This window comes from Tasmannia lanceolata, unplaced genomic scaffold (assembly GCF_043159265.1).
Source record: "Tasmannia lanceolata isolate RefF3 unplaced genomic scaffold, GAP_Taslan_0.1 ptg000018l, whole genome shotgun sequence".
NCBI classification, from domain to species: domain Eukaryota; kingdom Viridiplantae; phylum Streptophyta; class Magnoliopsida; order Canellales; family Winteraceae; genus Tasmannia; species Tasmannia lanceolata.
The window spans coordinates 63,998,368-64,005,315 of record NW_027518695.1 but is presented as its reverse complement, the minus strand read 5'-3'; positions in this window follow the sequence as shown (position 1 = coordinate 64,005,315).

Here is a 6,948-nt window from a genome sequence, read left to right as displayed (position 1 = left end):
GCGCTGCTAGGCTTAGCTGCGCTCGAGCACAGAAACAGGGGGGTAGGGCCATTTGGGGGGGGCGGTGATCCTAAGCATTCATTTGGAAGGCCTCATCATGGATGGGGGCCTACCAAAAATCAGCTCCATTGGATCACCAATGGGTGTCCATTTGTGGGGCAAAAATTGGACAGATACTGTTTGTCCACAAATCTGTCCATTTTTAGCCCCACAAATGGACACCCTAAGGTGATCCAATGAGCTGATTTTTGGTGGACACCCTACCCATGAAAGGGCCCATCAAATGAATGCTTTGGCTCCCACCCAAAATGTGGCCCCACCCTGTTTCTGTGCTCGAGCGTAGCAAATGCATGCTCTCTCTCTCTCTCTCTCTCTCTCTCTCTCTATATATATATATATATATATATATATATATATATATATATAGAGAGAGAGAGAGAGAGAGAGAGAGAGAACATTTCCTACACACTTGTGTAGGTAAGTTACCTACGCACTACCTTAAAATACAGTGGGGGCCCACATTGTTTGGGTGATCCAAACAATTCATTTGAAGAGAGAACATTTCCTACACACTTATGTAGGTAAGTTACCTATGCACTACCTTAAAATACAGTGGGGCCCACATTGTTTGGGTGATCCAAACAATTCATTTGAATGGTCCTCACATAGATAGGGTGTCCACAAAAAATCAGATCCATAGGATCATCCTAACCATTCAAACTATGGAGGCAAAAAATGGACTAATTTGTGAAGGTTTATACACGTCCATTTTAGCTCCACAAATCGTAGGGTTGGGATGATCCTATGGATCTGATTTTTTGTGGACACCCTATCTATGTGAGGACCATTCAAATGAATTGTTTGGATCACCCAAACAATGTGGGCCCCCACTGTATTTTAAGGTAGTGCGTAGGTAACTTACCTACACAAGTGTGTAGGAAATGTTCTCTCATATATATATATATATATATATATATATATATATATATATATAGGGTGCGAGGTTTCTGAGCTATAGCTCAACCTGAGCAAGCCACTATAAACACACCCTCTCCATGTTGTTTGACTCATCCTACCCATTCATTCCATAGAACATCACATAGATAGGTAGGGGTGGTTATTCGGTTATAACCGAACCGAAATAACCGAAATTTGATAAACCGAAATAATTTCGGGTATCAAATTTCGGTAACCGAAACCGAACCGAAAATTTTCAAAACTGAACCAAAACTGGACCGATTAAAAATTCGATTATTCGGTTATAACCGAATAAACCGAATAACCGAATAGTGGGAGAAAAAGAGGGAAAAAGAATAATCTTGGCTTTGATCGGAGGGCTAGGATTATCCAATCGAAATGATTTTTTGAGCACAACCTAATTAAGTTGTGATCAATCAAATGGACGGTTTTGATCATCCTTTGGAGTGCCCATATCAAACTTTGTTTTGAAAAAATAATGGTTTTTATCATAATTTCGGTTATTTCGGTTAACCGAATTTTTTTTGAGATAACCAAAACAGAAACCGAATAACCGAATTGCCAAAAAAAAAACCGAAACCAAACCGAAAAGGGAAAAAACCGAACCGAACCGACCGAACTAACCGAACCAATTCGGTTCGGTCCGTTTATTCGGTTTTAACTGAATAATGAACACCCCTATAGATAGGGTGTTCCTAACAAACCATCTCCATACAATCATCATAACCATTCGATCTATGGAAGCCCACTTTCTAGCCATCAATTCTAAAACTCCACAAATCAACAGCTACCATGATCCTATGGAGATGATTTCTTAGGGACACCCTACCTATGGTACGTCCGATAGAATGAATGGATTGGATGACGCAAACAACATGGGAGATGGCCTATATAGAGGGCTGCTCAGGCTACACGATTGGGCCCACATTGTTGGTGCATCCAAAGCATTCTTTTGGAAGCCCCCAACAACATGGCGCCCCACCTAAGTTTTTGATGCTCGAGCTCAGATAAGCTATCTGAGCACGAGCTCAGAAACACTATTCTCTCTCTCTCTCTCTCTCTCTCTCTATATATATATATATATATATATATATATATATATATATATATATATATATATACTACACACTAGTGTAGATAGGTTATCTACACACTAGCTTAAAATACAGCGGCGTCCACATTGTTTGGGTGATCCAAAGCATTCATTTAATTGGCCCTCACATAGATAGGATGTGCCCAAAATATCAGCTCCATAGAATCATTCCAACCCTACGATTTGTGGAGGTAAACTGGACTTATATAAACATTACGATAAACAAAGTCATAATCCCGCTTTTCAGAGGGACTCTTGAGACTAGTTGTAGACATCCCATTTTGACCGAACCCTAATAGCGTCATTCGGATAGAAACCCTATCAAACTAGTGTTTTAGTGTCCCCAATTTGTTCCTAGAGTATATTAGGGTCTCATTTAGGTCCCCATGAGATTTCGTCCGAATTCGTCGCAATTTGCCTTAGTAAACGGATGAAGTTTGTAGTGTAGTGTAGGATTAAGGGTGGCAATTTAGCCAGAAAAGAGGGTGCGCTTGAACCTGGAAAGCCAGTTCAAATTTACTGCAGTGGGCTGTCTGGGAGGATATGCAGGCGTGCAGATTAATGTATATCATAATTAGGGGGTGCATTATCCGAGAGCAGGGCAGTTTGGTAAATAGGGAAGATTCTTTTCTTCATTTTCATGTCTCAATTAGGCCTAATCATGAGTTAATAAGATTTAAGGCTAGGATTAGTTAGGAGGGAATATTAGGAAGCTTAGGTGGTTAGGATTTCTTTGATCTTAACCCTTGAACAAAAGTTGATTTGAAGGGTTAAGATCAAAGGAGGAGAAGATATTTTTCTTAAAATTTTCCCTTTTTGCTATTACTTGGGCACCCCCTGCCAGTATAAAAAGTGATCTAAATACACTAGATTGGGCTGTCTGAAGAAGGAAAAAGGAGAGGAATATATCATTATTTTTGCTCACCCTGTCTTACCTGAACCCTCCCCTGTGTGTTAAAAAAGGTATTTGCAATACACTAGAGGTGGTTGTCCAAAGGGGGGAAATGGGGGGGTTGAATTTATTTTTCCCATTTCATAAAACCCCAACCGATTAGGGTTTTGTGAGGGGGAGAAGGAGAAAAACTCCAATGGGCAGAAGAAAAAGAAAAAGAAAACACAGAGAGCATTTAGAGAGAGAGAGGGAAGCTCCCATATCCGCCGGCCATCTTTCCACCTACACTACCATCTTCTTCTTCTTCTTCATTTATTTTTTCTTTCTTTCTTTCTCTCGAAGCCCATTTCACCCAAAAACTTTCTACCCACCAAGCCCTTCTTCTCCGGTCGGATTCTCACTGGAATCCGACAACCATCACCTCCACCCTACCACCATCTACAAACCCACTTCGGCCAATACCCCATCTCTACCTCCAAGAAACCCATCGGAATCCGGCCAGCCACCATTTCGGCCGGATTCATCCCAAATCCTACCGGATCTATCATTCCAACCACCATCTTCACCTCAGTCCCCTCCCATTTGCAGCAGCCATTAAAACCTAATTCCATCTTCTACCCTTATTCATACTCATTACCCCTACCACCATCTACAAACCCACTTCGGCCAATACCCCATCTCTACCTCCAAGAAACCCATCGGAATTCGGCCAGCCACCATTCCGGCCGGATTCATCCCATTTCTGACCCTATCTTCATCTTCCCCACCACCCTCACCATCAACTCCTCTGCCACTGTTCTACCTCAACCATCAGGCCTCATTTTTGAAGAGAGAGAGAGAGAGAGAGAGAGAGAGAGAGAGAGCGAGATTTGGCAGTTTTCTATTATCTCATTGATTCGATCGTCTTCTCCAGCCATTCTTGTCGGAGATTCAGCCACAACTTCATTTTGACGGTGAATCTTCATTCCATTTCCATTTTTTCTTCTCCTACCTCTGTTGTTTTCTTCTAAAAACAGCCATTAAAGCTGGGGATCTTTGCTCTTCATTAGTAGTCATTGAGGATATGCTATGAAACCATTTCCCTTACCTAAACTTTTTTTTAGATTTGAGCCATTTTCACCTTCTTCCCTTGGGATCCCTAAATTCGAGTGCTGAAACCCTAAGTTTATACTCTAACGCTCTAGATCCATGTGATTTCTCAACTTCTATACTAGTTGATCTATCTCTATTACAGATCTAAGCTCGAATTCCTTTTCTCATCATTTAAATTGAATAGATCTTGTGGCCTCCAGAAATTACATTACCAAATCTGCTCTTTATCATTTTCTTTGAGGTGGTTGATCATTTTTAGGGGAAGCTAAGGCATAAGAAGGCAATCAGCATCTATCATTACTAGATCAGAAATTGAAGAGGAAAAGGGTCTAATCTTCGCTAAAGTTCCGAGACTTTATTCCATATCAGAGCTGGAAGAAAGGTTAGGTTTTTCCCCTGTTGATTAATGACTTAGGGCCTTTCGAATCCTTAAGACATTTTTTTTATTGTCCTCTATATCATTGGCATGTGGTTTAGATGGTTATTTTCTGTGACGAGTTCAGTAGCTGCAGTTGGAGCTCAGGTTTGGTTACCAAATGGCTGAATGTAGATATTATAGAGTATAAGATTTATTTTCAAGTTCAATTTTGCATCTACTGCTTGATATAAAAGATTTAGTACCATTATAGGTGTGTTAATTTGAGCGTATATGATCATGAGAGCTGGCTATTGTTTGTTCCCATCCATGTTTACAGCTCCTACGGATTATGATACCTTGGTTTTCATATTATGATCATACTAAAGCATATGTGGGGTTGGACTATCCTCTTGTTATCACAACAGAACATTTTTAAGGATGGCTGAATGTATATCATGTGTTGATTGTGTTTAGTTCCTTTGGATCATTTCTTAATAGCAGTTTTTCTTTTACTTCACGTGTGCCCTACCATTTAGCTGTTTCGTTTGTTACATTTAGTCCCTATAAATGTCTCACATAACAGAATGTGAATAAGAAGTAATATTTTTTTTAATAAGAGGTTACAAGGTATATTACTTTACATGTTTAGTGCATCATCTCAGTGTGATTGCATATTATCTCTGGTGTACTTATGTTTCATATAGCATATCTTAGACATTTGGTTACTCAGATTCATTCATAGAATGGTTAGTGTCTTTAGATCAGAAAAGTTGCCTTTGATCCCAGTTAAAATAACATTCTTAATGGCATGTCTTGTGAACTCTCATCATAATTTGCTAATTCTGTAGTTCGAAGATTTAGCATAAGGAAATGCCTTTTTGTTCTAATATAATGATTTCCTTAAGCTGAAACAAATTAGTTCTACTAAGTTCGCTACCTTTAAGGTGGGAATGTGCTGTTCCTAAAATATGAGCTATGTTCAGATTGATCATTCTTCCTTTAAGTGGTAAAGGTTAAATGAACGATATTTTACTTGATAGCAAGCAAGTTATGGATTTATTGCGTTACTTGGCAGGTTGTACTTAAGTTCCTTTAGATTTTTTTAATCATTAGTAGCCTTCTTTCCTTGCAAAGGGTGATGAGGGCACTAGCCGGAGCCTCCCCTCTTAGGAGATATTCTTGTCTCATTTGATACTCCCCTTTTAGGAGACATATTCTTGTCTCATTAGATATTCTCGTTTTAGAAGACATATTCTTGTCTCATTAGATATTCCCCTCTTATGAGATATTCTTGTCTCATTAGATACTCCCCTTTTAGGAGACATTATTGTCTCATTAGATATTCCCCTTTTTAGGAGACAAGCTATGTCTCTATAGAAAAAGCTCATCCTTAGGGGACTCGCTCAGTCCAAAAAGCACTCCTTTTTTTTTGGTAGACTTTCTCAGTCTTTTAAACCTTTTTTAGATAAAACACTCCTCATTGCAAGGGCAATGATAGCGCTGGCTGGAGCCAACCCTTAGGGAGACAAGCTATGTCTCAACAGAAAAGTCAAAATCTTTTGGAGACAAGCTTTGTCTCATTAGTGAGTCAACTCATAAGAGACTATTCAAGTCTCAAGTAGAACATCTCCTTTAGGTTAAAGACCGACTTGGTCCGTTGGATGTCTCGCCCCCTTTTCATCATTGCATGGGTAATGATAGGGATACTTGGAGCCCACCTTTGTGTCTAGGAGACTTGCCCAGTAGACTTGCCCAGTCTCACTAGCACCTGTTTTGATAGCGTTATTAGAGAGTCATTGACTCATTTGCGCCCCTTCTTTAGTGTTGGTAGCTAGGAGTTTCTCCTTTAGAGTTGTTGTCATTCTTCTTTATTAGAGACTAGCACAATCTTATTAGAGCTTTGCTTACTTGGGATTGGGATTTCAGATAGTTTTCTCTGTTCTTGGGACACTAGTTTACTTGTTGTGGACCGTCTCTTTGAGACACAAGTTGCTTGTTCGGGGTTTCCCCTTTTTATTTAGGGCTTTGCCCTAGTTTGTGGTTATGCTTGCGTGTTGCCTTTAAGGGTGAAAATATTTAAAGATCCTAAAAGCAATTGAATATTTTAAAACTAAAAAACATCAGCAATTTAAAACATTGAAAACATTTGAAAACATCAAAAGCCTTAAATCGTTTGGAGTGTTAAGTTTTAGTGGTAGTTAGGAGAGTTCATTTCGAACTACGTTAGCTTGATCCTCTTTCACGAGGTACGTAGTGCAGCTTGGGATCATTATCCCAAGTCCAGCCAAACTTTTGTAAATAGTATTGAAAATCTTTTTTTTTTAATAAAACTTTAAAACCTTGTTTTCAAAAGAGACCTTCCTCTAGAGTTAGGACTTTGTCCTAGATAGAGAGTTTTAGAGTTAGCGTTTAGTCATTGATTTATTGTGTTTGTTTGTGCTTGTTTTAGAGTTAGGGGTTTGTCCTAGAGTTATATGAACGGCTCCGTCCGGTCAGTTGGCGATACACATCGCCGACTGATGACTAGAATAGAAT